The 24,215-nt window shown below is 44.5% G+C and overlaps 38 non-coding genes and 3 pseudogenes across 38 annotated transcripts; all 41 read right to left on the reverse strand.

The window, feature by feature from the left end:
• Positions 1–7,665: 7,665 nt before the first annotated feature.
• LOC133436799 (5S ribosomal RNA) lies at positions 7,666–7,784 on the reverse strand. Its single transcript, XR_009780307.1, has one exon. It is a non-coding gene; the product is annotated as a 5S ribosomal RNA (ribosomal RNA).
• A 217-nt stretch (positions 7,785–8,001) lies between these two features.
• LOC133436857 (5S ribosomal RNA) lies at positions 8,002–8,120 on the reverse strand. Its single transcript, XR_009780361.1, has one exon. It is a non-coding gene; the product is annotated as a 5S ribosomal RNA (ribosomal RNA).
• Positions 8,121–9,944: 1,824 nt separating this feature from the next.
• On the reverse strand, positions 9,945–10,063 carry LOC133436800 (5S ribosomal RNA). The gene has a single exon (XR_009780308.1). It is a non-coding gene; the product is annotated as a 5S ribosomal RNA (ribosomal RNA).
• A 217-nt stretch (positions 10,064–10,280) lies between these two features.
• On the reverse strand, positions 10,281–10,399 carry LOC133436929 (5S ribosomal RNA). The gene has a single exon (XR_009780429.1). It is a non-coding gene; the product is annotated as a 5S ribosomal RNA (ribosomal RNA).
• A 199-nt stretch (positions 10,400–10,598) lies between these two features.
• LOC133436880 (5S ribosomal RNA) lies at positions 10,599–10,717 on the reverse strand. Its single transcript, XR_009780384.1, has one exon. It is a non-coding gene; the product is annotated as a 5S ribosomal RNA (ribosomal RNA).
• A 199-nt stretch (positions 10,718–10,916) lies between these two features.
• On the reverse strand, positions 10,917–11,035 carry LOC133436915 (5S ribosomal RNA). Its single transcript, XR_009780416.1, has one exon. It is a non-coding gene; the product is annotated as a 5S ribosomal RNA (ribosomal RNA).
• A 216-nt stretch (positions 11,036–11,251) lies between these two features.
• On the reverse strand, positions 11,252–11,370 carry LOC133436963 (5S ribosomal RNA). The gene has a single exon (XR_009780450.1). It is a non-coding gene; the product is annotated as a 5S ribosomal RNA (ribosomal RNA).
• Positions 11,371–11,587: 217 nt separating this feature from the next.
• LOC133436801 (5S ribosomal RNA) lies at positions 11,588–11,706 on the reverse strand. The gene has a single exon (XR_009780309.1). It is a non-coding gene; the product is annotated as a 5S ribosomal RNA (ribosomal RNA).
• Positions 11,707–11,923: 217 nt separating this feature from the next.
• On the reverse strand, positions 11,924–12,042 carry LOC133436838 (5S ribosomal RNA). The gene has a single exon (XR_009780344.1). It is a non-coding gene; the product is annotated as a 5S ribosomal RNA (ribosomal RNA).
• A 200-nt stretch (positions 12,043–12,242) lies between these two features.
• Positions 12,243–12,361, reverse strand: LOC133436927 (5S ribosomal RNA). The gene has a single exon (XR_009780427.1). It is a non-coding gene; the product is annotated as a 5S ribosomal RNA (ribosomal RNA).
• Positions 12,362–12,560: 199 nt separating this feature from the next.
• LOC133436936 (5S ribosomal RNA) lies at positions 12,561–12,679 on the reverse strand. Its single transcript, XR_009780436.1, has one exon. It is a non-coding gene; the product is annotated as a 5S ribosomal RNA (ribosomal RNA).
• Positions 12,680–12,878: 199 nt separating this feature from the next.
• On the reverse strand, positions 12,879–12,997 carry LOC133436887 (5S ribosomal RNA). The gene has a single exon (XR_009780390.1). It is a non-coding gene; the product is annotated as a 5S ribosomal RNA (ribosomal RNA).
• Positions 12,998–13,213: 216 nt separating this feature from the next.
• LOC133436830 (5S ribosomal RNA) lies at positions 13,214–13,332 on the reverse strand. Its single transcript, XR_009780336.1, has one exon. It is a non-coding gene; the product is annotated as a 5S ribosomal RNA (ribosomal RNA).
• Positions 13,333–13,537: 205 nt separating this feature from the next.
• Positions 13,538–13,656, reverse strand: LOC133436954 (5S ribosomal RNA; annotated as a pseudogene).
• A 199-nt stretch (positions 13,657–13,855) lies between these two features.
• LOC133436903 (5S ribosomal RNA) lies at positions 13,856–13,974 on the reverse strand. The gene has a single exon (XR_009780405.1). It is a non-coding gene; the product is annotated as a 5S ribosomal RNA (ribosomal RNA).
• A 216-nt stretch (positions 13,975–14,190) lies between these two features.
• On the reverse strand, positions 14,191–14,309 carry LOC133436802 (5S ribosomal RNA). Its single transcript, XR_009780310.1, has one exon. It is a non-coding gene; the product is annotated as a 5S ribosomal RNA (ribosomal RNA).
• A 199-nt stretch (positions 14,310–14,508) lies between these two features.
• Positions 14,509–14,627, reverse strand: LOC133436821 (5S ribosomal RNA). The gene has a single exon (XR_009780328.1). It is a non-coding gene; the product is annotated as a 5S ribosomal RNA (ribosomal RNA).
• Positions 14,628–14,844: 217 nt separating this feature from the next.
• LOC133436938 (5S ribosomal RNA) lies at positions 14,845–14,963 on the reverse strand. The gene has a single exon (XR_009780438.1). It is a non-coding gene; the product is annotated as a 5S ribosomal RNA (ribosomal RNA).
• A 1,824-nt stretch (positions 14,964–16,787) lies between these two features.
• LOC133436898 (5S ribosomal RNA) lies at positions 16,788–16,906 on the reverse strand. The gene has a single exon (XR_009780400.1). It is a non-coding gene; the product is annotated as a 5S ribosomal RNA (ribosomal RNA).
• Positions 16,907–17,123: 217 nt separating this feature from the next.
• LOC133436930 (5S ribosomal RNA) lies at positions 17,124–17,242 on the reverse strand. The gene has a single exon (XR_009780430.1). It is a non-coding gene; the product is annotated as a 5S ribosomal RNA (ribosomal RNA).
• Positions 17,243–17,441: 199 nt separating this feature from the next.
• On the reverse strand, positions 17,442–17,560 carry LOC133436950 (5S ribosomal RNA). The gene has a single exon (XR_009780443.1). It is a non-coding gene; the product is annotated as a 5S ribosomal RNA (ribosomal RNA).
• Positions 17,561–17,759: 199 nt separating this feature from the next.
• Positions 17,760–17,878, reverse strand: LOC133436889 (5S ribosomal RNA). The gene has a single exon (XR_009780392.1). It is a non-coding gene; the product is annotated as a 5S ribosomal RNA (ribosomal RNA).
• Positions 17,879–18,095: 217 nt separating this feature from the next.
• LOC133436851 (5S ribosomal RNA) lies at positions 18,096–18,214 on the reverse strand. The gene has a single exon (XR_009780356.1). It is a non-coding gene; the product is annotated as a 5S ribosomal RNA (ribosomal RNA).
• A 199-nt stretch (positions 18,215–18,413) lies between these two features.
• On the reverse strand, positions 18,414–18,532 carry LOC133436957 (5S ribosomal RNA). The gene has a single exon (XR_009780444.1). It is a non-coding gene; the product is annotated as a 5S ribosomal RNA (ribosomal RNA).
• Positions 18,533–18,748: 216 nt separating this feature from the next.
• Positions 18,749–18,867, reverse strand: LOC133436974 (5S ribosomal RNA). Its single transcript, XR_009780461.1, has one exon. It is a non-coding gene; the product is annotated as a 5S ribosomal RNA (ribosomal RNA).
• A 217-nt stretch (positions 18,868–19,084) lies between these two features.
• Positions 19,085–19,203, reverse strand: LOC133436989 (5S ribosomal RNA). The gene has a single exon (XR_009780475.1). It is a non-coding gene; the product is annotated as a 5S ribosomal RNA (ribosomal RNA).
• Positions 19,204–19,402: 199 nt separating this feature from the next.
• On the reverse strand, positions 19,403–19,521 carry LOC133436945 (5S ribosomal RNA; annotated as a pseudogene).
• Positions 19,522–19,720: 199 nt separating this feature from the next.
• LOC133436895 (5S ribosomal RNA) lies at positions 19,721–19,839 on the reverse strand. Its single transcript, XR_009780397.1, has one exon. It is a non-coding gene; the product is annotated as a 5S ribosomal RNA (ribosomal RNA).
• Positions 19,840–20,055: 216 nt separating this feature from the next.
• On the reverse strand, positions 20,056–20,174 carry LOC133436905 (5S ribosomal RNA). The gene has a single exon (XR_009780407.1). It is a non-coding gene; the product is annotated as a 5S ribosomal RNA (ribosomal RNA).
• A 205-nt stretch (positions 20,175–20,379) lies between these two features.
• Positions 20,380–20,498, reverse strand: LOC133436790 (5S ribosomal RNA). Its single transcript, XR_009780299.1, has one exon. It is a non-coding gene; the product is annotated as a 5S ribosomal RNA (ribosomal RNA).
• Positions 20,499–20,698: 200 nt separating this feature from the next.
• Positions 20,699–20,817, reverse strand: LOC133436803 (5S ribosomal RNA). The gene has a single exon (XR_009780311.1). It is a non-coding gene; the product is annotated as a 5S ribosomal RNA (ribosomal RNA).
• Positions 20,818–21,034: 217 nt separating this feature from the next.
• On the reverse strand, positions 21,035–21,153 carry LOC133436804 (5S ribosomal RNA). The gene has a single exon (XR_009780312.1). It is a non-coding gene; the product is annotated as a 5S ribosomal RNA (ribosomal RNA).
• Positions 21,154–21,370: 217 nt separating this feature from the next.
• LOC133436917 (5S ribosomal RNA) lies at positions 21,371–21,489 on the reverse strand. The gene has a single exon (XR_009780418.1). It is a non-coding gene; the product is annotated as a 5S ribosomal RNA (ribosomal RNA).
• A 200-nt stretch (positions 21,490–21,689) lies between these two features.
• Positions 21,690–21,808, reverse strand: LOC133436865 (5S ribosomal RNA). Its single transcript, XR_009780369.1, has one exon. It is a non-coding gene; the product is annotated as a 5S ribosomal RNA (ribosomal RNA).
• Positions 21,809–22,007: 199 nt separating this feature from the next.
• Positions 22,008–22,126, reverse strand: LOC133436882 (5S ribosomal RNA). Its single transcript, XR_009780385.1, has one exon. It is a non-coding gene; the product is annotated as a 5S ribosomal RNA (ribosomal RNA).
• A 216-nt stretch (positions 22,127–22,342) lies between these two features.
• LOC133436875 (5S ribosomal RNA) lies at positions 22,343–22,461 on the reverse strand. The gene has a single exon (XR_009780379.1). It is a non-coding gene; the product is annotated as a 5S ribosomal RNA (ribosomal RNA).
• Positions 22,462–22,685: 224 nt separating this feature from the next.
• LOC133436958 (5S ribosomal RNA) lies at positions 22,686–22,804 on the reverse strand. Its single transcript, XR_009780445.1, has one exon. It is a non-coding gene; the product is annotated as a 5S ribosomal RNA (ribosomal RNA).
• A 217-nt stretch (positions 22,805–23,021) lies between these two features.
• LOC133436959 (5S ribosomal RNA) lies at positions 23,022–23,140 on the reverse strand. Its single transcript, XR_009780446.1, has one exon. It is a non-coding gene; the product is annotated as a 5S ribosomal RNA (ribosomal RNA).
• A 199-nt stretch (positions 23,141–23,339) lies between these two features.
• On the reverse strand, positions 23,340–23,458 carry LOC133436878 (5S ribosomal RNA). The gene has a single exon (XR_009780382.1). It is a non-coding gene; the product is annotated as a 5S ribosomal RNA (ribosomal RNA).
• Positions 23,459–23,674: 216 nt separating this feature from the next.
• LOC133436946 (5S ribosomal RNA) lies at positions 23,675–23,793 on the reverse strand (annotated as a pseudogene).
• A 199-nt stretch (positions 23,794–23,992) lies between these two features.
• Positions 23,993–24,111, reverse strand: LOC133436883 (5S ribosomal RNA). Its single transcript, XR_009780386.1, has one exon. It is a non-coding gene; the product is annotated as a 5S ribosomal RNA (ribosomal RNA).
• Between the last annotated feature and the right edge of the window lie 104 nt (positions 24,112–24,215).

The following is a 24,215-nucleotide window of genomic DNA, read 5'->3' on the forward strand; positions in this document are numbered from 1 at the left end:
GCCCATTAATGCAAACCATGAAATATCACATTTATCGCCAAGTCAGTCTTGCATGCAAAATTTGGTGACTTTTGGAGAACTATTAAATATGGACCAATCAGATTTCAAAATGGCCGACTTCCTGTTCGGCTTCGGCCATGGCTCCAAGAGACTTTTGTTTAAGTTGCGCCATGATACAGGTGTGTACCGATTTTCGTGCATGTACATCAAACCGTATTGTGGGGCTTGAGGGACAAAGTTTTCCGGGGGGCGCTGTTGAGCCATTTTGCCACGCCCATTAATGCAAACCATGAAATATCAAATTTATCGCCAGGCCTGGCTTGCGTGCCAAATTTGGTGCCTTTTGGGGAACTATCAAATATGGACCAATCAGATGAAGGGGGGGTGCGCTTGTTGGCGTCTAGCGTCGCCACGGTAACACTTTTGAAAGAGAAAAGTAATGCGTGTGGTCGCAGGATGGAGACGCACATTTTGATGTATAACACACCTGGGTGCACGTTACGGTTCGGGCCGTATTAATTCTCGAAGGAATGGCATGTATTGCTCCAAAATTACGTGATTAATTCAGAATGTTCAAAATGGCCGACTTCCTGTTCGGTTTTGGCCATGGCACCAAGAGACTTTTCTTTAAGTTGCGACATGATAAAGAAGTGTACCAATTTTCGTTCATGTACGTCACACCGCATTGTGGGGCTTGAGGCACAAAGTTTTTTCTGCCTGAACCAATCAGATGAAGGGTGGGCGCGCTTTTTGGCGTCTAGCGTCGCCACGGTAACGCTTTTGAAAGAGAAAAGTAATGCGTGGTGTCGGAGGATGGAGACGCATATTTTGATGTATAACACACCTGGGTGCTCGTTACGGTTCGGGCCGTATTAACTGCCGAAGGAATGGCATGAATTTCGCCAAAATGACACGATTAATTCAAAATGGCCGACATCCTGTTCAGTTTTGGGCATTACTCCAAGAGACTTTTCTTTAAGTTGCGACATGATACAGGTGTGTACCGATTTTTGTGCATGTACGTCAAACCGTATCGTGGGGCTTGAGGCACAAAGTTTTCCGGGGGGCGCTGTTGAGCCATTTTGCCACGCCCATTAATGCAAACCATAAAATATCAAATTTTTCGCCAGGCCTGGTTTGCGTGCAAAATTTGGTGACTTTTTGGGCACGTTTAGGGGGGCAAAAAGGCCCTCCTTTCGTCAGAAAAATAATAATAATAATAATTAAAGCTGCAAGCAGCGATGAACGGGCCCTCGCACTCACGGCCACCGCCCCCCATAAGTATCAGAAATGACACCACCCACGACTTCCTATGTCAAACCATTGAAAAGTTATAGCAGAAAAAAGGGACAACCAATCAGAAGAAGGGGCGGGGCTAATTCAGGCCAATGAAGGTCAAGGACTCCATACAGAGTCTGATGACACCACCCACGACTCTCCATGTCAAACCATTCAAAAGTTATAGCAGGAAATAGGGACAACCAATCAAAAGAAGGGGCGGGGCTAATTTTCACCAATTATGGTCAAGGACTCAATACCGAGTCCCATGACACCACCCATGACTCTTTATGTCAAACCATTCAAAAGTTATGGCAGAGAAAAGTTTTCCGGGGGGTGCTGTTGAGCCATTTTGCCACGCCCATTAATGCAAACCATGAAATATCAAATTTATCACCAGGCCTGGCTTGCATGCAAAATTTGGTGACTTTTGGAGAACTATCAAATATGGACCAATCAGATTAAGGGGGCACGCTTTTTGGCGTCTAGCATCACCACGGTAACACTTTTGAAAGAGAAAAGTAATGCGCGTAGTCGCAAGATGGAGACGCACATTTTGAGGTATAAGTCACCTGGATGCACGTTACGGTTCGGGCCGTATTAATTGCCGAAGGAATGGCATTAATTGCGCCAAAATTACACAATTAATTCAAAATGGCCGACTTCCTGTTCAATTTCGGCCATGGCGCCAAGAGACTTTTCTTTAAGTTGCGACATGATACAGGTGTGTACCGATTTTCGTTCATGTACGTCAAACCGTATTATGGGGCTTGAGGCTCAAAGTTTTTTCCCTCTGAACCAATCAGATGAAGGGTGGGCGCACTTTTTGGTGTCTAGCGTTGCCGCGGTAACGCTTTTAAATGAGAAAAGTAATGTGCGTCGTTGCAGGACAGGGACACACATATTGATGTAGAAAAAAAAAATTGCTGACAAAAAACTCTGGATACTGCGGGAATCGAACTCTGATCTCTGACTCCAAAGACGGGAACACTCTGGCTGAGCTAAGACTCAGCTTCTCATTTCTATTTGACCTACTGACTTAGGAGAGACCAACATATCGATATTTAGTAATGTAAGTCTGGAGCTGTTTTTTCTAATTTTTTTAAATATTTGTAAGTTATAAATATTAGTAAAACCCTACTATTTTAATTATTACTTTTTCTGTAACCATTCTGCCAAGGTTGTAACCGGGCTGAGCTGGGAATATTTCTGACGTCACCACATTACAGGGAGCTGGTTGGTCGGGGGGCGGGGCCGTCATCACCCTACTCGCCACTGATTGGTCGGGGGGCGGGGCCGTCATCACCCTACTCGCCACCGATTGGTCGGGGGGCGGGGCCGTCATCACCCTACTCGCCACCGATTGGTCGGGGGGCGGGGCCGGCAGACGTTTGAATCAGGAAGCGGGAGTCAGCGCGAGAGCGACTGGCGGCTCGTGGCGATTTTATTATAAAAAAGGGACAACCAATCAGAAGAAGGGGCGGGGCTAATTCAGGCCAAAGAAGCTCAAGGACTCATTGCAGAGTCCCTTGACACCACCTACGACTTCCTATGTCAAACCATTCAAAGTTTATAGCAGAAAAAAGGGACAACCAATCAGAAGAAGGGGCGGGGCTAATTCAGGCCAATGAAGGTCAAGGACTCCATACAGAATCTGATGACACCACCCACGACTCTCTATGTCAAACCATTCAAAAGTTATGGCAGAGAAAAGTATTCAAGGTGGCGCTGTTGAGCCGTTAGGCCACGCCCATTAATGCAAACCATGAAATATAAAATTTATCACCAGGCCTGGCTTGCATGCAAAATTTGGTGACTTTTGGAGAACTATCAAATATGGACCAATCACATGAAGGGGGGGCGCGCCTTTTGGCGTCTAGCGTCGCCACGGTAACACTTTTGAAAGAGAAAAGTAATGCGTGGTGTCGCAGGATGTAGACGCACATTTTGATGTATAACACACCTGGGTGCACGATACGGTTCGGGCTGAATTAACTCTCGAAGGAATGGCATAAATTTCGCCAAAATGACACAATTTATTCAAAATGGCCGACATCCTGTTCGGTTTTGGCCATGGCTCCAAGAGACTTTTCTTTAAGTTGTGCCATGATACAGGTGTGTAGCGATTTTCGTGCATGTACGTCAAACCGTATTGTGGGGCTTGAGGCACAAAGTTTTCCGGGGGGCGCTGTTGAGCCATTTTGCCACGCCCATTAATGCAAACCATGAAATATCAAATTTATCACCAGGCCTGGCTTGCATGCCAAATTTGGTGCCTTTTGGGGAACTATCAAATATGGACCAATCAGATGAAGGGGGGGTGCGCTTGTTGGCGTCTAGCGTCGCCACGGTAACACTTTCGAAAGAGAAAAGTAATGCGTGTAGTCGCAGGATGGAGACGCACATTTTGATGTATAACACACCTGGGTTCACGATACGGTTCGGGCTGAATTAACTCTCGAAGAATGGCATATATTGCTCCAAAATTACGCAATTAATTCAGAATGTTCAAAATGGCCGACTTCCTGTTCGATTTCGGCCATGGCGCCAAGAGACTTTTCTTTTAGTTGCGACATGATACAGGAGTGTACCAATTTTCGTTCATGTACGTCAAACCGTATTATGGGGCTTGAGGCGCAAAGTTTTTTCTGTCTGAACCAACCAGATGAAGGGTGGGCGCGCTTTTTGGCGTCTAGCGTCGCCACGGTAACGCTTTTGAAAGAGAAAAGTAATGCGTGTGGTCGCAGGAGGGAGACGCACATTTTGATGTATAATACACCTGGGTGCACGTTACGGTTCGGGCTGAATTAACTGCCGAAGGAATGGCATAAATTGCGCCAAAGTGACACGATTAATTCAAAATGGCCGACTTCCTGTTCGGTTTCGGGCATGACGGCAAGAGACTTTTCTTTAAGTTGTCCCATGATACAGGTGTGTACCGATTTTCGTGCATGTACGTCAAACCGTATCGTGGGGCTTGAGGCATAAAGTTTTCAAGGGGGCGCTGTTGAGCCATTTTGCCACGCCCATTAATGCAAACCATTAAATATCAAATTTTTCGCCAGGTCTGACTTGGGTGCAAAATTTGGTGACTTTTTGGGCATGTTAAGGGGGGCAAAAAGGCCATCACTTTGTCAGAAGAAAAAAAAAAAAAAAAAATAATAATAATAAAAATTCCTGCAAATACAATAGGGCCTTCGCACTGCAAGTGCTCGGGCCCTAATAATAATAATTAAAGCTGCAAGCAGCGATGAACGGGCCCTCGCACTCACGGCCACCGCCCCCCATAAGCATATCAGAAATGACACCACCCACGACTTCCTATGTCAAACCATTCAAAAGTTATAGCAGAAAAAAGGGACAACCAATCAGAAGAAGGGGCGGGGCTAATTAAGGCCAACGAAGCTCAAGGACTCCATACAGAATCTGATGACACCACCCACGACTCTCTATGTCAAACCATTCAAAAGTTATAGCAGAAAATCGGGACAACCAATCAGAAGAAGGGGCGGGGCTAATTAAGGCCAACGAAGCTCAAAGACTCCATACAGAGTCCCATGACACCACCCACAACTTCCTATGTCAAACCATTCAAAAGTTATGGCAGAGAAAAGTATTCTAGGGGGCGCTGTTGAGCCGTTAGGCCACGCCCATTAATGCAAACCATGAAATATCTAATTTATCGCCAAGTCTGTCTTGCATGCCAAATTTGGTGACTTTTGGAGAACTATCAAATATGGACCAATCAGATTTCAAAATGGCCGACTTCCTGTTCGGTTTCGGCCATGGCTCCAAGAGACTTTTCTTTAAGTTGTGCCATGATACAGGTGTGTAGCGATTTTCGTGCATGTACGTCAAACCGTATTGTAGGGCTTGAGGCACAAAGTTTTCCGGGGGGCGCTGTTGAGCCATTTTCCCACGCCCATTAATGCAAACCATGAAATATCAAATTTATCGCCAGGCCTGGCTTGCGTGCCAATTTTGGTGCCTTTTGGGGAACTATCAAATATGGACCAATCAGATGAAGGGGGGGCGTGCTTTTTGGCGTCTAGCGTCGCCACGGTAACACTTTTGAAAGAGAAAAGTAATGCGTGTAGTCGCAGGATGGAGACGCACATTTTGATGTATAACACATCTGGGTTCACGATACGGTTCGGGCCGTATTAATTCTCGAAGGAATGGCATATATTGCTCCAAAATTACGTGATTAATTCAGAATGTTCAAAATGGCCGACTTCCTGTACGGTTTCGGCCATGGCGCCAAGAGACTTTTCTTTTAGTTAAGACATGATACAGGAGTGTACCGATTTTCGTTCATGTACGTCACACCGTATTCTGGGACTTGAGGCGCAAAGTTTTTTCGGTCTGAACCAACCAGATGAAGGGTGGGCACGCTTTTTGGCGTCTAGCGTCGCCACGGTAACGCTTTTGAAAGAGAAAAGTAATGCGTGTTGTCGCAGGATGAAGACGCACATTTTGATGTATAACACACTTGGGGGCACGTTATGGTTTGGGCCGTATTAACTGCCGAAGGAATGGCATAAATTGCGCCAAAGTGACACGATTAATTCAAAATGGCCGACTTCCTGTTCGGTTTCTCGACATGACGCCCAGAGACTTTTCTTTAAGTTGTCCCATGATACAGGTGTGTACCGATTTTCGTGCATGTACGACAAACCGCATTGTGGGGCTTGAGGCACAAAGTTTTCAAGGGGGCGCTGTTGAGCCATTTTACCACGCCCATTAATGCAAACCCTTAAATATCAAATTTTTCGCCAGGCCTGACTTGCATGCAAAATTTGGTGACTTTTTGGGCACGTTTAGGGGGGCAAAAAGGCCTTCCTTTTGTCAGAACAATAAGAAGAAGAAGAATAATTCCTGCATTTACAATAGGGCCTTCGCACTGCAAGTGCTCGGGCCCTAATAATAAAAATTCCTGCAAATACAATAGGGCCTTCGCACTGCAAGTGCTCGGGCCCTAATAATAAAAATTCCTGCAAATACAATAGGGCCTTCGCACTGCAAGTGCTCGGGCCCTAATAATAATAAGAAAAGGGAAACCTTTTCTAGATACTAATATATCGCCTTCATTTTCATGTTTTTCCTCATTTTTTCGGCCGTGTTTTACTTTTTGGGGATTTTTTTTTTCCACATCAGTGCGGGGTCATGCTGTACACCCGCTGGTGCGCAGTGGGACTTTTGCGACTTTAGCATGCTAGCAGCATTGCCCTTTGGGCCATTCTGGACGATTGCAATATGGTCATGCCACTACTTGGCATGCCCATAATAAACATCACAGATACAATAGGGTCCTCGCACTTTCAGTGCTCGGGCCCTAATTAAATAAATAAATCAAGAAGAAATCAAAAAGAAGATGCATTTGTAAGGGGATAGCAAAAAAGGGATTTTCAATTTCGTCCCTCGAACATTCTGAGAAGTCACTTTAAAATACTAAACACCCCCCTCCTGAAAAAATAAAAAATAAAATAAAATAAATAAAAAAACCCAATTCTTTGGTACAGCATCAGCACAAGTTATCGGTCAACAACAATAGTTATAGAACCAATATATACAGGACTGTCTCAGAAAATTAGAATATTGTGATTTTCTGTAATGCAAACACAAAAACAAAAAAATGTCATACATTCTGGATTCATTACAAATCAACTGAAATATTGCAAGCCTTTTATTATTTTAATATTGCTGATCATGGTTTACAGTTTAAGATTAAGATTCCCAGAATATTCAAATATATGTTTATATCCCTATGAATTTACACATTTATACAGTCAGCGATCTTTTGCCAGCTGTCTTTCCTGCATTTTGCAGCTGCAACTGTGTTGCTTTTTGCCTGTATTATATGCCTATACTCATCATATTTCCGTAAAATTATAGTTTGCTCTTCGCTACTGAAATAAGCGGCTCTGACAGCGGACTTCTCCATGCTTGCGATTGGTCATGCGCTGAAAACACCGCCCCTTTTATGTGCACGCGCTCATATCCAGATTGGAGAAACCTGGGTTGATATACCGAGTTGATAACCACTGTCGTGTGACCGCTTAGCGTGATTGCAATTGTCCCGCTTAGTGAATCTGGATAAGGAAAAGATATCCTGGATATGTTGAACTTGCTTCGTAGTACAGGCCCCAGACGAGATCGGGTGCATCCAGGCTGGTATGGCCGTAAGCAGAAGCTGCAGCTTGAAATACCTCTTATATGGAGTTGAAGATAAGTCATAGAATATAAGTCATTGATTTGTTGGTTTTATTTGTTGGAGTTAAAGTGCCTTAACCATGTGCAAAACACTTTAGGACGTGAGCTGTTGCTGTTACCACGTTGAAATATGTGTGGGTAGATTAAGCGAGAGCGCTCTCTGCTGGTTGAAAATGCTTACAGCACCTGGTATTCCCAGGCGGTCTCCCATCCAAGTACTAACCAGGCCCGACCCTGCTTAGCTTCCGAGATCAGACGAGATCGGGCGCATCCAGGCTGGTATGGCCGTAAGCAGAAGCTGCTGCTTGAAATACCTCTTATATGGAGTTGAAGATAAGTCATATAATATAAGTCATTGATTTGTTGGTGATAATAATTTAGAAGCGTTTATTTGTTGGAGTTAAAGTGCCTTAACCATGTGCAAAACACTTTAGGACGTGAGCTGTCGCTGTTACCACGTTGAAATATGTGTAGGTAGATTAAGCGAGAGCGCTCTCTGCTGGTTGAAAATGCTTACAGCACCTGGTATTCCGAGGCGGTCTCCCATCCAAGTACTAACCGGGCCCGACCCTGCTTAGCTTCCGAGATCAGACGAGATCGGGCGCATCCAGGCTGGTATGGCCGTAAGCTGAAGTTGCAGCTTGAAATACCTCTTATATGGAGTTGAAGATAAGTCATATAATATAAGTCATTGATTTGTTGGTGATAATAATTTAGAAGCACTTATTTGTTGGAGTTAAAGTGCCTTAACCATGTGCAAAACACTTTAGGACATGAGCTGTCGCTGTTACCACGTTGAAATATGTGTGGGTAGATTAAGCGAGAGCGCTCTCTGCTGGTTGAAAAAGCTTACAGCACCTGGTATTCCCAGGCGGTCTCCCATCCAAGTACTAACCAGGCCCGACCCTGCTTAGCTTCCGAGATCAGGGGCCTGTACTACGAAGCGGGATTTGGGGTTAGCAAGGTAACTTCAGGTTTAACCCTGGGTTTTCAGGACTACGACGGTGGTTCACTTCTTATCGGGGCACATCGCCATGGTAACTTATGCTGAACCGCTAACCTGCTCCGGAGCAGGTTATGTTCGAGATACAGATCGCCGGGTGTAAAAGCACCGCCCACTGACCAATCAGCTCTCTTGGAAAATGGCATGCCCTTTCGAAGAGAATCCAGTGGAGCTTGGTGCGCGGATCGTGAGAGGATCCCTCCGAACAGAACGCGTATTCAGGGCCACCAAAACCCCTTTGCTTTCCCTGTATGAACGATCCAAAAAAATCAAAAAAAAAGGAAAAAAGGAAAAAAAGAAAAAAGAGGTGGAGGAGAAAATAAAAAATAAATCAATCAATGAATAAATAAAACAAATCATCACCCAAAATCCGATGTACAGTCAATCCAAAACTAATACCAATTAAATAAATAAATCAAGAAGAAATCAAAAAGAAGATGCATTTGTAAGGGGATAGCAAAAAAGGGATTTTCAATTTCGTCCCTCGAACATTCTGAGAAGTCACTTTAAAATACTAAACACCCCCCTCCTGAAAAAATAAAAAATAAAATAAAATAAATAAAAAAACCCAATTCTTTGGTACAGCATCAGCACAAGTTATCGGTCAACAACAATAGTTATAGAACCAATATATACAGGACTGTCTCAGAAAATTAGAATATTGTGATTTTCTGTAATGCAAACACAAAAACAAAAAAATGTCATACATTCTGGATTCATTACAAATCAACTGAAATATTGCAAGCCTTTTATTATTTTAATATTGCTGATCATGGTTTACAGTTTAAGATTAAGATTCCCAGAATATTCAAATATATGTTTATATCCCTATGAATTTACACATTTATACAGTCAGCGATCTTTTGCCAGCTGTCTTTCCTGCATTTTGCAGCTGCAACTGTGTTGCTTTTTGCCTGTATTATATGCCTATACTCATCATATTTCCGTAAAATTATAGTTTGCTCTTCGCTACTGAAATAAGCGGCTCTGACAGCGGACTTCTCCATGCTTGCGATTGGTCATGCGCTGAAAACACCGCCCCTTTTATGTGCACGCGCTCATATCCAGATTGGAGAAACCTGGGTTGATATACCGAGTTGATAACCACTGTCGTGTGACCGCTTAGCGTGATTGCAATTGTCCCGCTTAGTGAATCTGGATAAGGAAAAGATATCCTGGATATGTTGAACTTGCTTCGTAGTACAGGCCCCAGACGAGATCGGGTGCATCCAGGCTGGTATGGCCGTAAGCAGAAGCTGCAGCTTGAAATACCTCTTATATGGAGTTGAAGATAAGTCATAGAATATAAGTCATTGATTTGTTGGTTTTATTTGTTGGAGTTAAAGTGCCTTAACCATGTGCAAAACACTTTAGGACGTGAGCTGTTGCTGTTACCACGTTGAAATATGTGTGGGTAGATTAAGCGAGAGCGCTCTCTGCTGGTTGAAAATGCTTACAGCACCTGGTATTCCCAGGCGGTCTCCCATCCAAGTACTAACCAGGCCCGACCCTGCTTAGCTTCCGAGATCAGACGAGATCGGGCGCATCCAGGCTGGTATGGCCGTAAGCAGAAGCTGCTGCTTGAAATACCTCTTATATGGAGTTGAAGATAAGTCATATAATATAAGTCATTGATTTGTTGGTGATAATAATTTAGAAGCGTTTATTTGTTGGAGTTAAAGTGCCTTAACCATGTGCAAAACACTTTAGGACGTGAGCTGTCGCTGTTACCACGTTGAAATATGTGTGGGTAGATTAAGCGAGAGCGCTCTCTGCTGGTTGAAAATGCTTACAGCACCTGGTATTCCGAGGCAGTCTCCCATCCAAGTACTAACCAGGCCTGACCCTGCTTAGCTTCCGAGATCAGACGAGATCGGGCGCATCCAGGCTGGTATGGCCGTAAGCAGAATCTGCTGCTTGAAATACCTCTTATATGGAGTTGAAGATAAGTCATAGAATATAAGTCATTGATTTGTTGGTTTTATTTGTTGGAGTTAAAGTGCCTTAACCATGTGCAAAACACTTTAGGACGTGAGCTGTCGCTCTTACCACGTTGAAATATGTGTGGGTAGATTAAGCGAGAGCGCTCTCTGCTGGTTGAAAAAGCTTACAGCACCTGGTATTCCCAGGCTGTCTCCCATCCAAGTACTAACCAGGCCCGACCCTGCTTAGCTTCCGAGATCAGACGAGATCGGGCGCATCCAGGCTGGTATGGCCGTAAGCAGAAGCTGCAGCTTGAAATACCTCTTATATGGAGTTGAAGATAAGTCATAGAATATAAGTCATTGATTTGTTGGTTTTATTTGTTGGAGTTAAAGTGCCTTAACCATGTGCAAAACACTTTAGGACGTGAGCTGTCGCTCTTACCACGTTGAAATATGTGTGGGTAGATTAAGCGAGAGCGCTCTCTGCTGGTTGAAAAAGCTTACAGCACCTGGTATTCCCAGGCGGTCTCCCATCCAAGTACTAACCAGGCCCGACCCTGCTTAGCTTCCGAGATCAGACGAGATCGGGCGCATCCAGGCTGGTATGGCCGTAAGCTGAAGCTGCAGCTTGAAATACTTCTTATATGGAGTTGAAGATAAGTATATAATACAAGTCATTGATTTGTTGGTGATAATAATTTAGAAGCGCTTATTTGTTGGAGTTAAAGTGCCTTAACCATGTGCAAAACACTTTAGGACGTGAGCTGTCGCTGTTACCACGTTGAAATATGTGTGGGTAGATTAAGCGAGAGCGCTCTCTGCTGGTTGAAAAAGCTTACAGCACCTGGTATTCCCAGGCGGTCTCCCATCCAAGTACTAACCAGGCCCGACCCTGCTTAGCTTCCGAGATCAGATGAGATCGGGCGCATCCAGGCTGGTATGGCCGTAAGCTGAAGTTGCAGCTTGAAATACCTCTTATATGGAGTTGAAGATAAGTCATATAATATAAGTCATTGATTTGTTGGTGATAATAATTTAGAAGCGTTTATTTGTTGGAGTTAAAGTGCCTTAACCATGTGAAAAACACTTTTGGACGTGAGCTGTCGCTGTTACCACGTTGAAATATGTGTGGGTAGATTAAGCGAGAGCGCTCTCTGCTGGTTGAAAATGCTTACAGCACCTGGTATTCCCAGGCGGTCTCCCATCCAAGTACTAACCAGGCCCGACCCTGCTTAGCTTCCGAGATCAGACGAGATCGGGCGCATCCAGGCTGGTATGGCCGTAAGCAGAAGCTGCTGCTTGAAATACCTCTTATATGGAGTTGAAGATAAGTCATATAATATAAGTCATTGATTTGTTGGTGATAATAATTTAGAAGCGCTTATTTGTTGGAGTTAAAGTGCCTTAACCATGTGAAAAACACTTTTGGACGTGAGCTGTCGCTGTTACCACGTTGAAATATGTGTGGGTAGATTAAGCGAGAGCGCTCTCTGCTGGTTGAAAATGCTTACAGCACCTGGTATTCCCAGGCGGTCTCCCATCCAAGTACTAACCAGGCCCGACCCTGCTTAGCTTCCGAGACCAGACGAGATCGGGCGCATCCAGGCTGGTATGGCCGTAAGCAGAAGCAGCAGCTTGAAATACCTCTTATATGGAGTTGAAGATAAGTCATAGAATATAAGTCATTTATTTGTTGGTTTTATTTGTTTGGAATTAAAGTGCCTTAACCATGTGCAAAACACTTTAGGACGTGAGCTGTCGCTGTTACCACGTTGAAATATGTGTGGGTAGATTAAGCGAGAGCGTTCTCTGCTGGTTGAAAAAGCTTACAGCACCTGGTATTCCCAGGCGGTCTCCCATCCAAGTACTAACCAGGCCCGACCCTGCTTAGCTTCCGAGATCAGACGAGATCGGGCGCATCCAGGCTGGTATGGCCGTAAGCAGAATCTGCTGCTTGAAATACCTCTTATATGGAGTTGAAGATAAGTCATAGAATATAAGTCATTGATTTGTTGGTTTTATTTGTTGGAGTTAAAGTGCCTTAACCATGTGCAAAACACTTTAGGACGTGAGCTGTCGCTGTTACCACGTTGAAATATGTGTGGGTAGATTAAGCGTGAGCGCTCTCTGCTGGTTGAAAAAGCTTACAGCACCTGGTATTCCCAGGTGGTCTCCCATCCAAGTACTAACAAGGCCTGACCCTGCTTAGCTCCCGAGATCAGACGAGATCGGGCGCATCCAGGCTGGTATGGCCGTAAGCAGAAGCTGCAGCTTGAAATACCTCTGATATGGAGTTGAAGATAAGTCATAGAATATAAGTCATTGATTTGTTGGTTTTATTTGTTGGAGTTAAAGTGCCTTAACCATGTGCAAAACACTTTAGGACGTGAGCTGTCGCGCTTACCACGTTGAAATATGTGTGGATAGATTAAGCGAGAGCGCTCTCTGCTGGTTGAAAAAGCTTACAGCACCTGGTATTCCCAGGCGGTCTCCCATCCAAGTACTAACCAGGCCTGACCCTGCTTAGCTTCCGAGATCAGACGAGATCGGGCGCACCCAGGCTGGTATGGCCGTAAGCTGAAGCTGCAGCTTGAAATACTTCTTATATGGAGTTGAAGATAAGTATATAATACAAGTCATTGATTTGTTGGTGATAATAATTTAGAAGCGCTTATTTGTTGGAGTTAAAGTGCCTTAACGATGTGCAAAACACTTTAGGACGTGAGCTGTCGCTGTTACCACGTTGAAATATGTGTGGGTAGATTAAGCGAGAGCGCTCTCTGCTGGTTGAAAATGCTTACAGCACCTGGTATTCCCAGGCGGTCTCCCATCCAAGTACTAACCAAGCCCGACCCTGCTTAGCTTCCGAGATCAGACGAGATCGGGCGCATCCAGGCTGGTATGGCCGTAAGCTGAAGCTGAAGCTGCAGCTTGAAATACCTCTTATATGGAGTTGAAGATAAGTCATATGATATAAGTCATTGATTTGTTGGTTTTATTTGTTGGAGTTAAAGTGCCTTAACCATATGCAAAACACTTTAGGACGTGAGCTGTCGCTGTTACCACGTTGAAATATGTGTGGCTAGATTAAGCGAGACCGTTCTCTGCTGGTTGAAAAAGCTTACAGCTCCTGGTATTCCCAGGCTGTCTTCCATCCAAGTACTAACCAGGCCCGACCCTGCTTAGCTTCTGAGATCAGACGAGATCGGGCGCATCCAGGCTGGTATGGGCGTAAGCAGAAGCTGCAGCTTGAAATACCTCTGATATGGAGTTGAAGATAAGTCATAGAATATAAGTCATTGATTTGTTGGTTTTATTTGTTGGAGTTAAAGTGCCTTAACCATGTGCAAAAGACTTTAGGACGTGAGCTGTCGCTCTTACCACGTTGAAATATGTGTGGGTAGATTAAGCGAGAGCGCTCTCTGCTGGTTGAAAAAGCTTACAACACCTGGTATTCCCAGGCGGTCTCCCATCCAAGTACTAACCAGGCCCGACCCTGCTTAGCTACTGAGATCAGACGAGATCGGGCGCATCCAGGCTGGTATGGCCGTAAGCTGAAGCTGCAGCTTGAAATACTTCTTAAATGGAGTTGAAGATAAGTATATAATACAAGTCATTGATTTGTTGGTGATAATAATTTAGAAGCGCTTATTTGTTGGAGTTAAAGTGCCTTAACCATGTGCAAAACACTTTAGGACGTTAGCTGTCGCTGTTACCACGTTGAAATATGTGTGGGTAGATTAAGCGAGAGCGCTCTCTGCTGGTTGAAAATGCTTACAGCACCTGGTATTCCCAGGCGGTCTCCCATCCAAGTACTAACCAGGCCCGACCCTGCTTAGCTTCCGAGATCAGACGAGATCGGGCGCATCCAGGCTGGTATGGCCGTAAGCAGAAGCTGCAGCTAGAAATACCTCTTATATGGAGTTGAAGATAAGTCATAGAATATAAGTCATTGATTTGTTGGTTTTATTTGTTGGAGTTAAAGTGCCTTAACCATGTGCAAAACACTTTAGGACGTGAGCTGTCGCTGTTACCACGTTGAAATATGTGTGGGTAGATTAAGCGAGAGCGCTCTCTGCTGGTTGAAAAAGCTTACAGCACCTGGTATTCCCAGGCGGTCTCCCATCCAAGTACTAAACAGGCCCGACCCTGCTTAGCTTCCGAGATCAGACGAGATCGGGCGCATCCAGGCTGGTATGGCCGTAAGCAGAAGCTGCAGCTTGAAATATCTCTTATATGGAGTTGAAGATAAGTCATATAATATAAGTCATTGATTTGTTGGTGATAATAATTTAGAAGCGCTTATTTGTTGGAGTTAAAGTGCCTTAACCATGTGAAAAACACTTTTGAACGTGAGCTGTCGCTGTTACCATGTTGAAATATGTGTGGGTAGATTAAGCGAGAGCGCTCTCTGCTGGTTGAAAAAGCTTACAGCACCTGGTATTCCCAGGCGGTCTCCCATCCAAGTACTAACCAGGCCCGACCCTGCTTAGCTTCCGAGATCAGACGAGATCGGGCGCATCCAGGCTGGTATGGCCGTAAGCAGAAGCTGCAGCTTGAAATACCTCTTATATGGAGTTGAAGATAAGTCATATAATATAAGTCATTGATTTGTTGGTGATAATAATTTAGAAGCACTTATTTGTTGGAGTTAAAGTGCCTTAACCATGTGCAAAACACTTTAGGACATGAGCTGTCGCTGTTACCACGTTGAAATATGTGTGGGTAGATTAAGCGAGAGCGTTCTCTGCTGGTTGAAAAAGCTTACAGCACCTGGTATTCCCAGGCGGTCTCCCATCCAAGTACTAACCAGGCCCGACCCTGCTTAGCTTCCGAGATCAGGGGCCTGTACTACGAAGCGGGATTTGGGGTTAGCAAGGTAACTTCAGGTTTAACCCTGGGTTTTCAGGACTACGACGGTGGTTCACTTCTTATCGGGGCACATCGCCATGGTAACTTATGCTGAACCGCTAACCTGCTCCGGAGCAGGTTATGTTCGAGATACAGATCGCCGGGTGTAAAAGCACCGCCCACTGACCAATCAGCTCTCTTGGAAAATGGCATGCCCTTTCGAAGAGAATCCAGTGGAGCTTGGTGCGCGGATCGTGAGAGGATCCCTCCGAACAGAACGCGTATTCAGGGCCACCAAAACCCCTTTGCTTTCCCTGTATGAACGATCCAAAAAAATCAAAAAAAAAGGAAAAAAGGAAAAAAAGAAAAAAGAGGTGGAGGAGAAAATAAAAAATAAATCAATCAATGAATAAATAAAACAAATCATCACCCAAAATCCGATGTACAGTCAATCCAAAACTAATACCAATTAAATAAATAAATCAAGAAGAAATCAAAAAGAAGATGCATTTGTAAGGGGATAGCAAAAAAGGGATTTTCAATTTCGTCCCTCGAACATTCTGAGAAGTCACTTTAAAATACTAAACACCCCCCTCCTGAAAAAATAAAAAATAAAATAAAATAAATAAAAAAACCCAATTCTTTGGTACAGCATCAGCACAAGTTATCGGTCAACAACAATAGTTATAGAACCAATATATACAGGACTGTCTCAGAAAATTAGAATATTGTGATTTTCTGTAATGCAAACACAAAAACAAAAAAATGTCATACATTCTGGATTCATTACAAATCAACTGAAATATTGCAAGCCTTTTATTATTTTAATATTGCTGATCATGGTTTACAGTTTAAGATTAAGATTCCCAGAATATTCAAATATATGTTTATATCCCTATGAATTTACACATTTATACAGTCAGCGATCTTTTGCCAGCTGTCTTTCCTGCATTTTGCAGCTGCAACTGTGTTGTTTTTTGCCTGTATTATATGCCTATACTCATCATATTTCCGTAAAATTATAGTTTGCTCTTCGCTACTGAAATAAGCGGCTCTGACAGCGGACTTCTCCATGCTTGCGATTGGTCATGCGCTGAAAACACCGCCCCTTTTATGTGCACGCGCTCATATCCAGATTGGAGAAACCTGGGTTGATATACCGAGTTGATAACCACTGTCGTGTGACCGCTTAGCGTGATTGCAATTGTCCCGCTTAGTGAATCTGGATAAGGAAAAGATATCCTGGATATGTTGAACTTGCTTCGTAGTACAGGCCCCAGACGAGATCGGGTGCATCCAGGCTGGTATGGCCGTAAGCAGAAGCTGCAGCTTGAAATACCTCTTATATGGAGTTGAAGATAAGTCATAGAATATAAGTCATTGATTTGTTGGTTTTATTTGTTGGAGTTAAAGTGCCTTAACCATGTGCAAAACACTTTAGGACGTGAGCTGTTGCTGTTACCACGTTGAAATATGTGTGGGTAGATTAAGCGAGAGCGCTCTCTGCTGGTTGAAAATGCTTACAGCACCTGGTATTCCCAGGCGGTCTCCGATCCAAGTACTAACCAGGCCCGACCCTGCTTAGCTTCCGAGATCAGACGAGATCGGGCGCATCCAGGCTGGTATGGCCGTAAGCAGAAGCTGCTGCTTGAAATACCTCTTATATGGAGTTGAAGATAAGTCATATAATATAAGTCATTGATTTGTTGGTGATAATAATTTAGAAGCGTTTATTTGTTGGAGTTAAAGTGCCTTAACCATGTGCAAAACACTTTAGGACGTGAGCTGTCGCTGTTACCACGTTGAAATATGTGTGGGTAGATTAAGCGAGAGCGCTCTCTGCTGGTTGAAAATGCTTACAGCACCTGGTATTCCGAGGCAGTCTCCCATCCAAGTACTAACCAGGCCCGACCCTGCTTAGCTTCTGAGATCAGACGAGATCGGGCGCATCCAGGCTGGTATGGCCGTAAGCAGAATCTGATGCTTGAAATACCTCTTATATGGAGTTGAAGATAAGTCATAGAATATAAGTCATTGATTTGTTGGTTTTATTTGTTGGAGTTAAAGTGCCTTAACCATGTGCAAAACACTTTAGGACGTGAGCTGTCGCTCTTACCACGTTGAAATATGTGTGGGTAGATTAAGCGAGAGCGCTCTCTGCTGGTTGAAAAAGCTTACAGCACCTGGTATTCCCAGGCGGTCTCCCATCCAAGTACTAACCAGGCCCGACCCTGCTTAGCTTCCGAGATCAGACGAGATCGGGCGCATCCAGGCTGGTATGGCCGTAAGCTGAAGCTGCAGCTTGAAATACCTCTTATATGGAGTTGAAGATAAGTCATAGAATATAAGTCATTGATTTGTTGGTTTTATTTGTTGGAGTTAAAGTGCCTTAACCATGTGCAAAACACTTTAGGACGTGAGCTGTCGCTGTTACCACGTTGAAATATGTGTGGGTAGATTAAGCGAGAGCGCTCTCTGCTGGTTGAAAATGCTTACAGCACCTGGTATTCCCAGGCGGTCTCCCATCCAAGTACTAACCAGGCCCGACCCTGCTTAGCTTCCGAGATCAGACAAGATCGGGCACATCCAGGCTGGTATGGCCGTAAGCAGAAGCTGCTGCTTGAAATACCTCTTATATGGAGTTGAAGATAAGTCATATAATATAAGTCATTGATTTGTTGGTGATAATAATTTAGAAGCGCTTATTTGTTGGAGTTAAAGTGCCTTAACCATGTGAAAAACACTTTTGGACGTGAGCTGTCGCTCTTACCACGTTGAAATATGTGTGGGTAGATTAAGCGAGAGCGCTCTCTGCTGGTTGAAAAAGCTTACAGCACTTGGTATTCCCAGGCGGTCTCCCATCCAAGTACTAACCAGGCCCGACCCTGCTTAGCTTCCGAGATCAGACGAGATCGGGCGCATCCAGGCTGGTATGGCCGTAAGCAGAAGCTGCAGCTTGAAATACCTCTTATATGGAGTTGAAGATAAGTCATAGAATATAAGTCATTGATTTGTTGGTTTTATTTGTTGGAGTTAAAGTGCCTTAACCATGTGCAAAACACTTTAGGACGTGAGCTGTCGCTCTTACCACGTTGAAATATGTGTGGGTAGATTAAGCGAGAGCGCTCTCTGCTGGTTGAAAAAGCTTACAGCACCTGGTATTCCCAGGCGGTCTCCCATCCAAGTACTAACCAGGCCCGACCCTGCTTAGCTTCCGAGATCAGACGAGATCGGGCGCATCCAGGCTGGTATGGCCGTAAGCTGAAGCTGCAGCTTGAAATACTTCTTATATGGAGTTGAAGATAAGTATATAATACAAGTCATTGATTTGTTGGTGATAATAATTTAGAAGCGCTTATTTGTTGGAGTTAAAGTGCCTTAACCATGTGCAAAACACTTTAGGACGTGAGCTGTCGCTGTTACCACGTTGAAATATGTGTGGGTAGATTAAGCGAGAGCGCTCTCTGCTGGTTGAAAAAGCTTACAGCACCTGGTATTCCCAGGCGGTCTCCCATCCAAGTACTAACCAGGCCCGACCCTGCTTAGCTTCCGAGATCAGATGAGATCGGGCGCATCCAGGCTGGTATGGCCGTAAGCTGAAGTTGCAGCTTGAAATACCTCTTATATGGAGTTGAAGATAAGTCATATAATATAAGTCATTGATTTGTTGGTGATAATAATTTAGAAGCGTTTATTTGTTGGAGTTAAAGTGCCTTAACCATGTGAAAAACACTTTTGGACGTGAGCTGTCGCTGTTACCACGTTGAAATATGTGTGGGTAGATTAAGCGAGAGCGCTCTCTGCTGGTTGAAAATGCTTACAGCACCTGGTATTCCCAGGCGGTCTCCCATCCAAGTACTAACCAGGCCCGACCCTGCTTAGCTTCCGAGATCAGACGAGATCGGGCGCATCCAGGTTGGTATGGCCGTAAGCAGAATCTGCTGCTTGAAATACCTCTTATATGGAGTTGAAGATAAGTCATAGAATATAAGTCATTGATTTGTTGGTTTTATTTGTTGGAGTTAAAGTGCCTTAACCATGTGCAAAACACTTTAGGACGTGAGCTGTCGCTGTTACCACGTTGAAATATGTGTGGGTAGATTAAGCGTGAGCGCTCTCTGCTGGTTGAAAAAGCTTACAGCACCTGGTATTCCCAGGTGGTCTCCCATCCAAGTACTAACAAGGCCTGACCCTGCTTAGCTCCCGAGATCAGACTAGATCGGGCGCATCCAGGCTGGTATGGCCGTAAGCAGAAGCTGCAGCTTGAAATACCTCTGATATGGAGTTGAAGATAAGTCATAGAATATAAGTCATTGATTTGTTGGTTTTATTTGTTGGAGTTAAAGTGCCTTAACCATGTGCAAAACACTTTAGGACGTGAGCTGTCGCTCTTACCACGTTGAAATATGTGTGGGTAGATTAAGCGAGAGCGCTCTCTGCTGGTTGAAAAAGCTTACAGCACCTGGTATTCCCAGGCGGTCTCCCATCCAAGTACTAACCAGGCCCGACCCTGCTTAGCTTCCGAGATCAGACGACATCGGGCGCATCCAGGCTGGTATGGCCGTAAGCTGAAGCTGCAGCTTGAAATACTTCTTATATGGAGTTGAAGATAAGTATATAATACAAGTCATTGATTTGTTGGTGATAATAATTTAGAAGCGCTTATTTGTTGGAGTTAAAGTGCCTTAACGATGTGCAAAACACTTTAGGACGTGAGCTGTCGCTGTTACCACGTTGAAATATGTGTGGGTAGATTAAGCGAGAGCGCTCTCTGCTGGTTGAAAAAGCTTACAGCACCTGGTATTCCCAGGCTGTCTCCCATCCAAGTACTAACCAAGCCCGACCCTGCTTAGCTTCCGAGATCAGACGAGATCGGGCGCATCCAGGCTGGTATGGCCGTAAGCTGAAGCTGAAGCTGCAGCTTGAAATACCTCTTATATGGAGTTGAAGATAAGTCATAGAATATAAGTCATTGATTTGTTGGTTTTATTTGTTGGAGTTAAAGTGCCTTAACCATGTGCAAAACACTTTTGGACGTGAGCTGTCGCTGTTACCACGTTGAAATATGTGTGGCTAGATTAAGCGAGACCGTTCTCTGCTGGTTGAAAAAGCTTACAGCACCTGGTATTCCCAGGCGGTCTCCCATCCAAGTACTAACCAGGCCCGACCCTGCTTAGCTTCCGAGATCAGACGAGATCGGGTGCATCCAGGCTGGTATGGCCGTAAGCAGAAGCTGCAGCTTGAAATACCTCATTATATGGAGTTGAAGATAAGTCATAGAATATACGTCATTGATTTGTTGGTTTTATTTGTTGGAGTTAAAGTGCCTTAACCATGTGCAAAACACTTTAGGACGTGAGCTGTTGCTGTTACCACGTTGAAATATGTGTGGGTAGATTAAGCGAGAGCGCTCTCTGCTGGTTGAAGATGCTTACAGCACCTGGTATTCCCAGGCGGTCTCCCATCCAAGTACTAACCAGGCCCGACCCTGCTTAGCTTCCGAGATCAGACGAGATCGGGCGCATCCAGGCTGGTATGGCCGTAAGCAGAAGCTACTGCTTGAAATACCTCTTATATGGAGTTGAAGGTAAGTCATATAATATAAGTCATTGATTTGTTGGTGATAATAATTTAGAAGCGTTTATTTGTTGGAGTTAAAGTGCCTTAACCATGTGAAAAACACTTTTGGACGTGAGCTGTCGCTGTTACCACGTTGAAATATGTGTGGGTAGATTAAGCGAGAGCGCTCTCTGCTGGTTGAAAATGCTTACAGCACCTGGTATTCCCAGGCGGTCTCCCATCCAAGTACTAACCAGGCCCGACCCTGCTTAGCTTCCGAGATCAGACGAGATCGGGCGCATCCAGGCTGGTATGGCCGTAAGCAGAAGCTGCTGCTTGAAATACCTCTTATATGGAGTTGAAGATAAGTCATATAATATAAGTCATTGATTTGTTGGTGATAATAATTTAGAAGCGCTTATTTGTTGGAGTTAAAGTGCCTTAACCATTTGAAAAACACTTTTGGATGTGAGCTGTCGCTGTTACCACGTTGAAATATGTGTGGGTAGATTAAGCGAGAGCGCTCTCTGCTGGTTGAAAATGCTTACAGCACCTGGTATTCCCAGGCGGTCTCCCATCCAAGTACTAACCAGGCCCGACCCTGCTTAGCTTCCGAGATCAGACGAGATCGCGCGCATCCAGGCTTGTATGGCCGTAAGCAGAAGCAGCAGCTTGAAATACCTCTTATATGGAGTTGAAGATAAGTCATAGAATATAAGTCATTTATTTGTTGGTTTTATTTGTTTGGAATTAAAGTGCCTTAACCATGTGCAAAACACTTTAGGACGTGAGCTGTCGCTGTTACCACGTTGAAATATGTGTGGGTAGATTAAGCGAGAGCGTTCTCTGCTGGTTGAAAAAGCTTACAGCACCTGGTATTCCCAGGCGGTCTCCCATCCAAGTACTAACCAGGCCCGACCCTGCTTAGCTTCCGAGATCAGACGAGATCGGGCGCATCCAGGCTGGTATGGGCGTAAGCAGAAGCTGCAGCTTGAAATACCTCTGATATGGAGTTGAAGATAAGTCATAGAATATAAGTCATTGATTTGTTGGTTTTATTTGTTGGAGTTAAAGTGCCTTAACCATGTGCAAAAGACTTTAGGACGTGAGCTGTCGCTCTTACCACGTTGAAATATGTGTGGCTAGATTAAGCGAGACCGTTCTCTGCTGGTTGAAAAAGCTTACAGCACCTGGTATTCCCAGGCTGTCTCCCATCCAAGTACTAACCAGGCCCGACCCTGCTTAGCTTCCGAGATCAGACGAGATCGGGCGCATCCAGGCTGGTATGGCCGTAAGCTGAAGCTGCAGCTTGAAATACTTCTTATATGGAGTTAAAGATAAGTATATAATACAAGTCATTGATTTGTTGGTGATAATAATTTAGAAGCGCTTATTTGTTGGAGTTAAAGTGCCTTAACCATGTGCAAAACACTTTAGGACGTGAGCTGTCGCTGTTACCACGTTGAAATATGTGTGGGTAGATTAAGCGAGAGCGCTCTCTGCTGGTTGAAAAAGCTTACAGCACCTGGTATTCCCAGGCGGTCTCCCATCCAAGTACTAACCAAGCCCGACCCTGCTTAGCTTCCGAGATCAGGCGAGATCGGGCGCATCCAGGCTGGTATGGCCGTAAGCTGAAGCTGAAGCTGCAGCTTGAAATACCTCTTATATGGAGTTGAAGATAAGTCATATAATATAAGTCATTGATTTGTTGGTGATAATAATTTAGAAGCACTTATTTGTTTGGAGTTAAAGTGCCTTAACCATGTGCAAAACACTTTAGGACGTGAGCTGTCGCTGTTACCACGTTGAAATATGTGTGGGTAGATTAAGCGAGAGCGCTCTCTGCTGGTTGAAAAAGCTTACAGCACCTGGTATTCCCAGGCGGTCTCCCATCCAAGTACTAACCAGGCCCGACCCTGCTTAGCTTCCGAGATCAGACGAGATCGGGCGCATCCAGGCTGGTATGGCCGTAAGCAGAATCTGCTGCTTGAAATACCTCTTATATGGAGTTGAAGATAAGTCATAGAATATAAGTCATTGATTTCTTGGTGATTAGAATTTAGAAGCGCTTATTTGTTGGAGTTAAAGTGCCTTAACCATGTGCAAAACACTTTAGGACATGAGCTGTCGCTGTTACCACGTTGAAATTTGTGTGGGTAGATTAAGCGAAAGCGCTCTCTGCTGGTTGAAAAAGCTTACAGCACCTGGTATTCCCAGGCGGTCTCCCATCCAAGTACTAACCAGGCCCGACCCTGCTTAGCTTCCGAGATCAGACGAGATCGGGCGCATCCAGGCTGGTATGGCCGTAAGCAGAAGCTGCAGCTTGAAATACCTCTGATATGGAGTTGAAGATAAGTCATAGAATATAAGTCATTGATTTGTTGGTTTTATTTGTTGGAGTTAAAGTGCCTTAACCATGTGCAAAACACTTTAGGACGTGAGCTGTCGCTCTTACCACGTTGAAATATGTGTGGGTAGATTAAGCGAGAGCGCTCTCTGCTGGTTGAAAAAGCTTACAGCACCTGGTATTCCCAGGCGGTCTCCCATCCAAGTACTAACCAGGCCCGACCCTGCTTAGCTTCCGAGATCAGACGAGATCGGGCGCATTCAGGCTGGTATGGCCGTAAGCTGAAGCTGCAGCTTGAAATACTTCTTATATGGAGTTGAAGATAAGTATATAATACAAGTCATTGATTTGTTTGTGACAATAATTTAGAAGCGCTTATTTGTTGGAGTTAAAGTGCCTTAACCATGTGCAAAACACTTTAGGACGTGAGCTGTCGCTGTTACCACGTTGAAATATGTGTGGCTAGATTAAGCGAGACCGTTCTCTGCTGGTTGAAAAAGCTTACAGCACCTGGTATTCCCAGGCTGTCTCCCATCCAAGTACTAACGAGGCCCGACCCTGCTTAGCTTCCGAGATCAGACGAGATCGGGCGCATCCAGGCTGGTATGGGCGTAAGCAGAAGCTGCAGCTTGAAATACCTCTGATATGGAGTTGAAGATAAGTCATAGAATATAAGTCATTGATTTGTTGGTTTTATTTGTTGGAGTTAAAGTGCCTTAACCATGTGCAAAAGACTTTAGGACGTGAGCTGTCGCTCTTACCACGTTGAAATATGTGTGGCTAGATTAAGCGAGACCGTTCTCTGCTGGTTGAAAAAGCTTACAGCACCTGGTATTCCCAGGCTGTCTCCCATCCAAGTACTAACCAGGCCCGACCCTGCTTAGCTTCCGAGATCAGACGAGATCGGGCGCATCCAGGCTGGTATGGCCGTAAGCTGAAGCTGCAGCTTGAAATACTTCTTATATGGAGTTAAAGATAAGTATATAATACAAGTCATTGATTTGTTGGTGATAATAATTTAGAAGCGCTTATTTGTTGG

Source organism: Cololabis saira, unplaced genomic scaffold (assembly GCF_033807715.1).
Source record: "Cololabis saira isolate AMF1-May2022 unplaced genomic scaffold, fColSai1.1 scf068, whole genome shotgun sequence".
In the NCBI taxonomy this organism is placed as follows: domain Eukaryota; kingdom Metazoa; phylum Chordata; class Actinopteri; order Beloniformes; family Belonidae; genus Cololabis; species Cololabis saira.